The sequence below is a fragment of the Malaclemys terrapin genome, chromosome 1, assembly GCF_027887155.1.
Source record: "Malaclemys terrapin pileata isolate rMalTer1 chromosome 1, rMalTer1.hap1, whole genome shotgun sequence".
Taxonomy (NCBI): Eukaryota; Metazoa; Chordata; order Testudines; family Emydidae; genus Malaclemys; species Malaclemys terrapin.
The window spans coordinates 34,631,111-34,643,127 of NC_071505.1; positions in this window are offsets into that span (position 1 = coordinate 34,631,111).

The following is a 12,017-nucleotide window of genomic DNA, read 5'->3' on the forward strand; positions in this document are numbered from 1 at the left end:
GTACTCCTCTCGCCGAGCTGGAGTACCGCAGTCGACGGCAAGCACTTCCGGGTTCGACTTATCGCGTCCAGACTAGACGCGATAAGTCGAACCCAGAACTTCGATTTCCAGCCGTCGAACTAGCTGGTAACAGGCCTAAGTAACAAAATGGAGGAACTAGAGCTACTGGTGCAGGAAGTGAAACCAGATATTATAGGGATAACGGAAACATGGTGGAATAGTAGTCATGACTGGAGTACAGGTATTGAAGGGTATGTGCTGTTTAGGAAAAACAGAAATAAAGGCAAAGGTGGTGGAGTAGCATTGTATATCAATGATGAGGTAGACTGTAAAGCAATAAGAAGTGATGGAATGCATAAGACAGAGTCTGTCTGGGCAAAAATCACATTGGGGAAGAAAGCTACTAGATCCTCTCCTGGGATAGTGCTTGGGGTGTGCTATAGACCACCAGGATCTGATTTGGATATGGATAGAGACCTCTTTAATGTTTCTTATGAAGTAAATACTAATGGGAATTGTGTGATCATGGGAGACTGGAGATATAGACTGGAGGACAAGTGCTAGTAAAAATAATAGGGCTCAGATTTTCCTGGATGCGATAGCTGATGGATTCTTTCACCAAATAGTTGCTGAACCAACAAGAGAAGATGCCATTTTAGATTTGGTTTTGGTGAGGACCTCATAGAAGAAATGGTTGTAGGGAACAACCTTGGCTCGAGTGATCACGAGCTACTTTAGTTCAAACTAAATGGAAGGACGAACAAACACTAGATCTGTGACTGGGTTTTTGATTTCAAAAGAGCTAACTTTAAAAAATTAAGGAAATTAGTTAGGGAAGTGGATTGGACTGAAGAACTTGTGGATCTAAAGGCAGAGGAGGCCTGGAATTACTTGAAGTCCAAGTTGCAGAAACTATCAGAAACCTGCATCCCAAGAAAGGGGAAAAAGATCATAGGCAGGAGTTGTAGACCAAACTGGATGAGCAAGCATCTCAGAGAGGTGATTAAGAAAAAGCAGAATGCCTACAAGGAGTGGAAGAAGGGAGGGATCAGCAAGGAAAGCTACCTTATTGAGGTCAGAACATGTAGGGATAAAGTGAGAAAGGCCAAAAGCCATGTAGAGTTGGACCTTGCAAAGGAAATTAAAACCAATAGTAAAAGGTTCTAAAGCCGTATAAATAAGAAGAAAACAAAGAAAGAAGAAGTGGGACCACTAAACACTGAGGATGGAGTGGAGGGTAAGGATAATCTAGGCATGGCCCAATATCTAAACAAATACTTTGCTCAGTCTTTAATGAGGCTAATGGGGATCTTAGGAATAATGGTAGGATGACAAATGGGAATGAGGAAATGGAGGTAGATATTACCACATCCGAAGTAGAAGCCAAACTTGAACAGTTTAATGGGACTAAATTGAGGGGCCCAGATAATCTTCATCCAAGAATATTAAAGGAACTGGCACATGAAATTGCAAGCCCATTAGGGGTTGTACCGTATGACTGGAGAATTGCTAAAATAGTTCCTATTTTTAAGAAAGGGAAAAAAGGTGATCTGGGTAACTACAGGCCTGTTTGTTTGACATTTGTAGTATGCTAGGTCTTGGAAAAATGTTTGAAGGAGAAAGTAGTTAAGGACATTGAGGTCAATGGTAATTGGGACAAAATACAACATGTTTTACAAAAGATAGATCATGCCAAACCAACCTGATCTCCTTCTTTGAGAAGGTAACAGATTTTTTAGACAAAGGAAACACAGTGGATTTAATTTGCCTCAATTTCAGTAAGGCATTTGATACAGTTCCACATGGGGAATTATTAGCTAAATTGGAAAAGATGGGGATCAATCTGAAAACTGAAAGGTGGATAAGGAACTGGTTAAATGGGAGACTACAATGGGTCATACTGAAAGGTGAACTGTCAGGCTGGAGGGAGGTTACTAGTGGAGTTCCTCAGGGATCGGTTTTGGGACCAATCTTATTTAATCTTTTTATTACTTACCTTGGCACAAAAAGTGTGAATGTGCTAATGAAGTTTGTGGATGACACAAAGCTGGGAGGTATTGCTAATACAGAGAAGGACCGGGATATCATATTGGAAGATCTGGATGACCTTGTAAACTGGAGTAATAGGAATAGGATGAAATTTAATAGTGAAAAGTGCAAGATCATGCATTTAGGGATTAATAACAAGAATTTTGGTTATAAGCTGGGGACGCATCAGTTGGAAGTAACAGAGGAGGAGAAGGACCTCGGAGTATTGGTTGATCACAGGATGACTATGAACCGCCAATGTGATATGGCCATGAAAAAAGCTAATGTGGTCTTGGGATGCATCAGGTGAGGTATTTCCAGTAGAGATAAGGAGGTGTTAGTACCGTTATACAAGGCACTGGTGGGACCTCATCTGGAATACTGTGTGCAGTTCAGGTCTCCCATGTTTAAGAAGGATGAATTCAAACTGGAACAGGTACAGAGAAGGGCTACTAGGATGATCTGAGGAATGGAAAACCTGTCTTATGAAAGGAGACTCAAAGAGCTCAGCTTGTGTAGCCTAACCAAAAGAAGGCTGAGGGGAGATATGATTACTCTCTATAAATATATCAAAGGGATAAATACCAGGGAGGGAGAGGAATTATTTAAGCTCAGTACCAATGTGGACACAAGAACAAATGGATATAAACTGGCCATCAGGAAGTTTAGACTTGAAATTAGACAAAGGTTTCTAACCATCAGAGGAGTGAAGTTCTGGAACAGCCTTCCAAGGGGAGCAGTGAGGGCAAAAGACATATCTGCCTTCAAGACTAAGTTTGATAAGTTTATGGAGGGGATGGTATGATGGGATAGCCTAATTTTGGCAATTAATTGATCTTTGATTATTAGCAGTAAATATGCCCATTGGCCTGTGATGGGATGTTGGATGGGATCTGAGTTACTACAGAGAATTCTTTCCTAGGTATCTGGCTGGTGAGTCTTGCCCACATGCTCAGGGTTTAGCTGAGTGCCATATTTGGGGTTGGAAAGGAATTCTCCTCCAGGGCAGATTAGCAGAGGCCCTGGGGGTTTTTTGCCTTCTTTTCTTGCTGAAGGATTCTCTGCACCTTGAAGTCTTTAAACCATGATTTGAGGACTTCAATAGCTCAGACGTAGGTTAGGGGTTTGTTGCGGGAGAGGGTGGGTGAGATTCTGTGGCTTGCGTTATGCATGAAGTCAGACTAGACGATCATAATGGTCTCTTCTGACCTTAAAGTCTATGATTCTATGATTTTGGCATAGCTACGGTAACCAATGCATGCACATACTGTACACATCAATGTACAATTATGTCCCGTAGGGCACAATCCTGATGTTTTCATTTAGGCAAAGTTTCTGTTGAAGTCAAAGGAAATTTTATATGAGTAAATGGGAGATTTAACTGTAGGATTGGGCCCTAAATGTGTATCCCTTTAATTCAGAAATATTTCTAGAAACTTATGTTAAGAATGAAATCATGCTATAAAATATAAAATGGGTATTGATATTACCTAATATTATCTTGAAAAGTGAATGCAATTAATGGAATAAAATAAAGTCATTTGTGGCTCTTGCACCTCCCTCCATCATTTCTCATATATTTTTATCCTTTTTAAAGCAGCATTTACTATGACAACTGAAAACCTTCCACTTGAATCCAGATAAACCCAAATAGGCCCTCCTTACTCTTAGAAACTGAGTGATGGGTAAATTCTTGTTAAAATTATAAGCCTCATAGCCAGAAGCTAGAAGTAAAGTGTTTCTGTCAGCAAGTTTCCAATATAAATTGGTTGCAATCTACTCTCCATCCAAGTACAGAAAAACAACATTCAGGAATTTCACTAGAGGGAACAGATCAATAAATAGAGAATTTCAATTCTGGATTAACTGCATTAGCCCCTTGAGTATCATCTTACCTCTCTTTTGTCTTTTAAGGTGGTTCCTTTCAAAATGTGCCTGGGATGGCTACAGCTACATCATGTTGGACTTGCTTCACTACTATATTGCACCACATGTCATTTACACATGGATGTAAAGTGAGTGTTAATTGCTCCAAAAATCAGAATGGCAGTTTTTTTTACAGATGTAAATTACTACACAATATGGAGCTTCCAGTTAATAGATTCTGATCCTCAGTCAGTGATAACTGGCATAGCTCTATTGAAGTCACTGGCTAATTTACACCAACTGAGTATCTGGTACTCTGTTTTATGTACACTGCTATATGTAGTGTACAGAATTTTCAAAAGATTTGTGTTTTTGTTAGATGTGGCAAAAGGAACACTGGCATTGGAAGCAACTCCAAACTTTGGTATGAGAAGTAACTCAAACATCCCTGCTTCTCCACGATGTTCCCATAAGGTATAGCCAAGAGAGATTTTCATACAAAGTGTAAATCCAAATGTAAAAAATTATGTGCAACCAGACTACTGGCCTCAAAGAAACTAAGTCTAATATTCAGCATCTGCAACCCTGATTAAACTTTTGTGGATGACAAGAGAATTTCACATCTATCCTAAAATTTCCCTTCAAATGATCCCATTTGAACCGTGTGCATGTCACCCCTTTTGACCCAAGCAGCTAGCCAAAATTCAGAGTCTCACTGGTTTTTCAAGCTGGGAGGAGAAATTGATGATAGAGTCTTATACCTTTGATGCAATCTTGTTTATTTTTAAAGAATGTACAGAGTCCTGCTTCCCTGAATATAGCAAGGTCCAGAATAACAGGGGATAGAATTTTGTGCTGTGAGCAAGGAAACTTTCAGCCAGCATCTTCCTTCCCCGCATCCTCCACCCCTCCAAAAAAACTAATTGTCTCTCATATTTTCTCAGGATTGCTTGTTCAGGCTGTTTCTCCCTTTCTGCTACTTCTGTGTCTCTCTCCCCAAAACTCTCTCTCTCTCTCTCTCTCTCTCACACACACACACACACACTTGCCCAGACAAAACCCTTTGCTCAAACCATATGAATTCCAGGGTGGCTTTGGGTGTGTCTTTATCTTGGAGATCTTTGTTGTTTCTTACATTTAACCTGTATGAGGGACAGTTGCTGTCAGTTTAAGGGGGTTTAATTCAATTTGTAACAGTGCACATGCTTAGGCAACTATAGAAATGCACAATTAAAAATTCCAGTTCCAGTCCAAACTCTTAGTACCTGAAAGTAATTTTATGTTTGGCAAATGAACACTGACTGATTTCAATCCAGTTAGCTGTGGATAGGTGTCCACATGTCAACTGATGCACTAGGAGTCTCAGCAGTCGATCTAACCTCTCATTCCTAAAAGCAGTGTCTGCAGCTCACAGGGAAGTCTTGTTCAATCCTGCATCATATTGCAGAGTTCATGTGGAATGCTGAGGCTCCCTCAGCCTTCAGTAAATTCAACAAAAGTTGAGGCTATTTAGCACCTGGGCCCATAGAAGTTGGAGTTGCAAAAGACCTTCTAGGCCACCTAATCCACCCCCTGCCAGTACAGAATTGATCCACAAAGCACATATTCTCCTGATTTCCACTTTTATTTTAAATGTATCAAAATGATATAGCATCCTCTGTTTCCTTTAGATGATCCTCTTTTCCTGTGTTGACTCTTTTAAACCTCAAAACAAACCAAGATAATTAGGACAAAATGGTTTCCCTGGGTCCAAACTGCAGCATGCAGGCCTGAATCAAACCAACCATATCCCAGACTCCCTAGCACCCACCTGAAATGTGGCACCTTAGCCCTTTGACCATGGTCAACTGTGGGAAAACCTGATTGTTCACCCTGCACATTACAGGAAGTTTGAACAGTCTGCCAATACAGCCTGCCAAGAAGTCATTTTAGTCAGTGTGCGCCCAGCTACCAGAGCCAGCAACAGGGAGTAGGCACTTTTGAAGAACTTCTCTTGCTTGTGCTTTCATTCCTTTGTTAGGAAATGGGCAGAACTTCCATGAGGTACTGGTGGACATTTTGGTGGCATTTTCTGACCTTTCCCCCACCCCCAAAAGGTACCTGGCACAGCTTATGATGGAGAAGGAGGAAGAGGAAGTAGTGGAAGAGTATCATCCAGGCATGGCAGACTCAAACAGACAGATGTGTCTCAGTGCATTCAGTACAGCCTCTGATGCCCCCTATGTAGACTGGTGCTTCTGGAAAAGGGCCACAAGCATAGACTGGTGGGATCACATTGTTATACATACCTGGGATGACCAGGAGTGAGTCCAAACTTTAGCATGAAGAAAGCTACCTTTCTAGAGCTCTCTGAGCAGCAGAAAGACACACACATGAGGCCACCCCGCCAGTCTAGAAACAGATTGCTATTGTCATCATGAAGTTGGCTACTCCAGACTACTACAGGTCCATTGCAAATCAGTTTGGTGTTTGCAAGTCGACAGTGGGTAAAGTGGTGGTGGAGGTTTGCTGAGACAATCAGGCATGTGGTTTACCCCAGTATGGCAGACATACAATATATTCCTGAAGTAACTGCTGTCTGCATTATCAGTTAGCACTATTTGTCTGTGGAAAGAAGGGGGGTTAGGCCTGAGACTGAGTTTGAGCCCAGGTTTACACAGCAGAGAAAGTATCCTCTACTTTCTAAAAGAAGAAGTGACATTTTTGTTTTTTGCAAAAATGCCCCTCCTGCTATCAGCAGGGTAGGAGATTTGATTGGACTAGCGGTGAGATGGGCAACTTCTGAGAGAGAGAGGGGAGAGCTCATGCACAGACATGATGGAGCCTAGCCCTGCCATGTGCCTCAGTGCATATGGGAAGGTGCACAGAAGAAGGGCTTCTCTGGCTCTCATTGGCTAGCCAAGGAGATTGGGGAGCCACTTGATTCCCACATCCCCCACTTCTCAATTTAAAGTCTCTCTGGGCATCTGAGGACCATCTTCCTGTGATTGCTGCCCCATCTTCCCCATCAATAGTTGAAATATATTGAGCTGTTTTTCTGGGATGCTATAGGTTGCCTGTTTTGGGAAACAGGTAAGATTTTTTTTCCATTGGGCCAAATTGGTACAGGTCATAGAATCATAGAACTGGAAGGGACCTCGAGAGGTCATCTAGTCCAGTTCCATGCACTCAAGGCAGAACTAAGTATTATCTAGACCATCCCTGACAGGTGTTTGTCCAACCTGCTCTTAAAAATCCCCAATGATGGCAATTCCACCACTTTCCTAGGCAATTTATTCCAGTGCTTAACTACTCTGACAGTTAGGAAGTTTTTCCTGATGTTCAACCTAAACCACCCTCGCTTCAAATTAAGCCCATTGCTTCTTGTCCTATCCTCAGAGATTAAGAATAACAATTTTTCTCCCTCCTCCTTATAACAACCTTTTACATACTTGAAAACTGTTATGTTCCCTCTCGGTCTTCTCTTCTCCAGACTAAACAAACCCAGTTTTTTCAATCTTCCCTCACAGGTCATGTTTTCTAGACCTTTAATCATTTTTGTTGCTCTTCTCTGGACTTTCTCCAATTTGTCCACATCTTTCCTGAAATGTGGAGCCGAGAACTGAACACAATACTCCAGTTGAAGCCTAATCAGTGTGGAGTAGAGTGGAAGAATTACTTCTCTTGTCTTGCTTATAATACTCCTGCTAATACATCCCAGAATGATGCTTGCTTTTTTTGCAACAGCGTTACACTGTTGGCTCATATTTAGCTTGTGATCCACTATGACCCGCAGATCCCTTTCTGGAGTACTCTTTCTTTGCAGTGGGAATGGTGAGAGGATTCAGATATGAGCTGGGTCCTAGAAATATACTGAAGAGGGTACCCCAAGTTATTGGTGATATTGTGGAAGCCCTGTCCCCTTCCCCACTGGATGCAATTAAATGTCTGATATGTGGCAGAGTGTAGGGAGATAGTACTCTTCATTGTTAATAAAGATGTGGTCTGCAACTTATATCCATTCCTGTGTCTTTCATTCATCTTTGTGTCTTGATCAGAGTCCAATAACTATGCCACACTTCCCACCAAACTGAGAATCTGCTCCTCCTTTGGGGTCAGGTTTTGCTCAGTTGTGGTTAATAGGATCTTTGCTAGTGACTTCAATGGGGGCAGACTTAGGTCCTTTTTTATCTGCCAGCTATTTGTATGTTACAAACTATTCCTTTTAATAGCCCCTCAGCCATCTCCTCCCCTGCCACCAGTCTTAAAACTGCTTTCATGCAGCTACTTGGTTATTCTGCAGTACAAGCAAAAGCAAATAAAAAAATCTACAACTGTGAACTAGTAAATAGGAGAAAGAGACCGTTTTATTTCCCCAACTCTATTCAAAGTTGATTGTGATTATTTTCCCCAAAGACTTTTTCCACAGAGTTGCTTTCCAATGGACCATGTTTTGACTGTGAGCAATGGCTGATTTTGAAGGTAATATTTTGATCCAAACCCAGCGATGCAACCAACTAAGCTTGATATATTACATCTAACCCTCCTCCATACTATGGATATTGTTATTATTTTTAATCACGGAAAGCTTTTGCTTGTTTTTTAAATCCTCAGCTACAATAAAAGTTACTTGTACAAGGATGTAAGAGAAAGGCTGATTAATTTCTGTGCCTACCAACCTTGACAGTGCCCTCTAAGTAACAAATGGAGTAGTAAACTAACTGAAAACCATACAACAAAGTTGGGTGAACAGTGATTATTTTTTATCCTTTGGCAGCAGGAATATAAAGTGAAACTGTTTGAGTATTTTGTGGATATAGGACCTCAAATCTCCAAGTTATTGTGCTGGAAGTGAAGGCAAGGGACATTTCTGAGGAGGGACACCACACCCCAGAGAGCTGATGTTATAGTTCCTAAAGCTGTGTCTCAAACCATTTCTCCTGAAATTCGCAGATATTTCAGCAACAATCATGTCAAAATCTGGAGTCCCATTCTAATATAACTTTATCACTGGAATTCAACCACCATATGCCACACAACAAACTACACAATACTGGTAAGAGGAGACATTTTAGGTAAAGATATTGGGTGAAATTTATGATCTCAGGAAAAGAGCATCCATGCACAGTAGAGGGGAGTGTGGTATTTATGGTGTTATCTTGATGATTAATGCATAGTCAGCTATATGGACCTCAGATGTAACCATAATCAGAACAAACTATCAAGGGAAGGGCTGGTTTCTCCATGTCTTGATGTTTTCATGTCAAGACTGGAAGATATGCTGTAGTCAAAAACAAGTTATTTGGCTCAGTATGGCAGGAGCTGGGTGAAATTCTCTGGCCTGCGTTACACAGGAGATCAAACTACATGATCTAATGGTCCCTGCTGGCCTTAGAAACTACGGTAAGGGGGCTGTTCCCCCTTACTGAAACTTAGTGGGGATTTTTGGTTGGTTCTCCCCACACCAGGAGAAAGGGCTGAAGAGGAGTCAAGATCCTGAGGTCAACACTAGAAGTCAGCCAGATCGACAGGGTTGTCAAGCCAAGTCTGTGAGAGCTGGGACTGCCAGGCAGAGCCAGGGAGAAAGCAGCAGCCCAGAGCTGAGCTGGGGAGAGTGCAGCAGGCCAGAGCCGAACCAGGGAGGGGGCAACAGCTTGAGCACCCAGAGCAGCAGCCCAGAGCCAGAGAAGCATCAGCACCAGAGTGATGGGGTGAATCTCCCGCTCTCACAGCAGGGTTGTGTGTGCTGGTCGAGGGAGCAACAGGCCCTTTCCCACAGTCTATCAAGGGGGCATTAAGTGCCAGCCAAAGAGGGGGACATGGCCTGGAAGGAGGCCAGAACTGCAGGTGGAGAATGGGGTCTGTCACGTAGAGTCCAAACCCACCCTGGGGCCATGCCACACCAACAGCATCACAGCAGGCCCAGGAAGAAGACACCGGACTTGTAAATGTGTTGTTACTGTAAAGTTTATTGCACTTTAGAGACTGGTGCATTGAACCGTCGCTAAGCATTTCCTCACTGTGCTTATGCTATAAAGCAGTCTTCATTCCCAAAAGAAATGGGCTTGGTGTAAATAAATAATATATATTTAAGGGAATTGTAGTGATTACACGTTAAAAGGATAACAAGTGAGTTAGGAGTATTCTGCAGTAGAGGCACCTTCATCCCTGCCCAGATTTGGCCATGGAGAGATGGAGATAAACACCCAGGAACCCTTGGGCTCAGGTCTCCCTCTGTTGCGTGAGTGATTTTATAGGAATCATGATTTTTCCAGAAGTGGCATGTAGGGGTATTCTTTACTGTATGTTGTGTGCATGTGTAGCATTGAAAGATCCCAGCTGTCGGCGGGCCTCTGGAGTGTCGTGAATGAGCCTCTGCAACATGAGCTAAAAGCCAACTGGCTATTAGTTAAGGTTGTAGAGCAGACTCATTTAACTCTCTCTCTCTCTTTCTCTAAGTGGTCTTGGTGCCACTAGATGGGACAGAACACCACGTCCAGAAGGTGTGTTGGTTACACATGCTGTTGTAAAAATCTATGATGCTGCTGTTAAATTGAAAATTGGTGTTTGTGCGTATCATGCCTGCAGATGTTCTATGAGACTTTTTCAATGGTTTTTGTTGCAAAAATTATGCCAGCAACAACAAAATTAAACATTTTAGAATATTACAAACTTGCTCAAAGTGATTAAAAATACATGAAACTGCTTTAAAGTTACATGGTGAAACACTTATATGCAGTGCAGTGTAGGGGGCAGTCGACTCATGGACTTTAAGGTCAGAAAGGACCATCACGATCATCTAGCCTGACCTTCTAAAAATTTCAGGCCATCTCACCTCATCCACCCACTCCTGTAATAGACCCCTAACGTCTGCCTTAGTTACTGAAGTCCTAAAATCATGGTTTAAAGACTTCAGGTTACAGAGAATCCACCATTTACACAGCACACTCTCTGCTTCATAGGGTGTTTAGGTCCTTGCTTCTGCTGCTACTGATTCTGCATTCTGATGTTGAGTATAAGGGATGAAAATTGCTAGGTTCATTGGAGGGATCAAATGTGCTTGGCTTCTGTGTATTGCTGTTGTCACTGACCTGTGCTGGAGTCAGGGAAGGGGAATAGTTTTGAGAGTCCATTTGTGGGGCAACAGCACGGACCATCTGACTGACTACAAGGCCACTGATTAGCAAGAAAACCATCCCTATCAGGATTTTAGAACTCTTAATCTAGGCATTTGAAATTTGAGTTTATGCCACTAAACCACCACCTCCTCTTCCACATCACTAACCTAGCTCTCAGAAGGATTCTTTCCTCTAACACAGTAGGCCTAAGTCTCCCCTTAAAGTACTCTGGTGTAAATCAGGAGGCAAAGAACTAGAAACAGTGAAGTTAAAGCCAGTTTAAAATTGGTGTAAGTGAAAGAAGCATCAACCCTACTATTCTCACTACCCTAATAGAAATCTCAGCAGACTTAATTAGAATTCTTCTCTTGATCTCTATTAGTTTCTGCTGGTCTCTGTTCATTTCAATGAGCAGTATCCTCAGGAACCAGTAGCTAGAGGTCTAACTGTGAAATGTAGGTGCTGGCTTGAGTAGGTGTATAGACCAGGGCACAGGTGGCCTGTCCTACCAGTCACAGCTGGGCTGAGGTTTGCCCACTAAGGACTGGTAATCAGCAGGCTGGAGCTGGAGGAATCACAAGAGCCATAACCATGAGTCACGGTCAAAGTCAGTCAAGGATCCAAGACTGGCAACCAGAGGCAGTACTAGGTTAGAACTGGGAGGCAGGAATAAGGGTCAGAGTCAAGCTAGGGTCAGAGTCCAGTGATCAGGTGATCATGCAGGGTCTGGCATTGCAGCAGGACAAAATCTGCGTGCTTGCCCAGGCAACTTCCTGGGGCAACCCCTGGGGTTAAATTGGCCAATCAGAGGGCAGCAGGATGCCGTTACTATAGGTCTATCAGGTGGCACATCTTATGGCACCTTCTCTCCATACTGCTCCCTGGCTGGGCTTCTACATGGCCTTCTGTTGGCACTGTGGGAAATCAGCTGTTCCAGGCTCTGCAGACCTGTATCCTAGGCCCTGACAATAGAGGACAGTACTAAACCACTAACAGTAGAGGACAGTACTAAACCACCACACAACA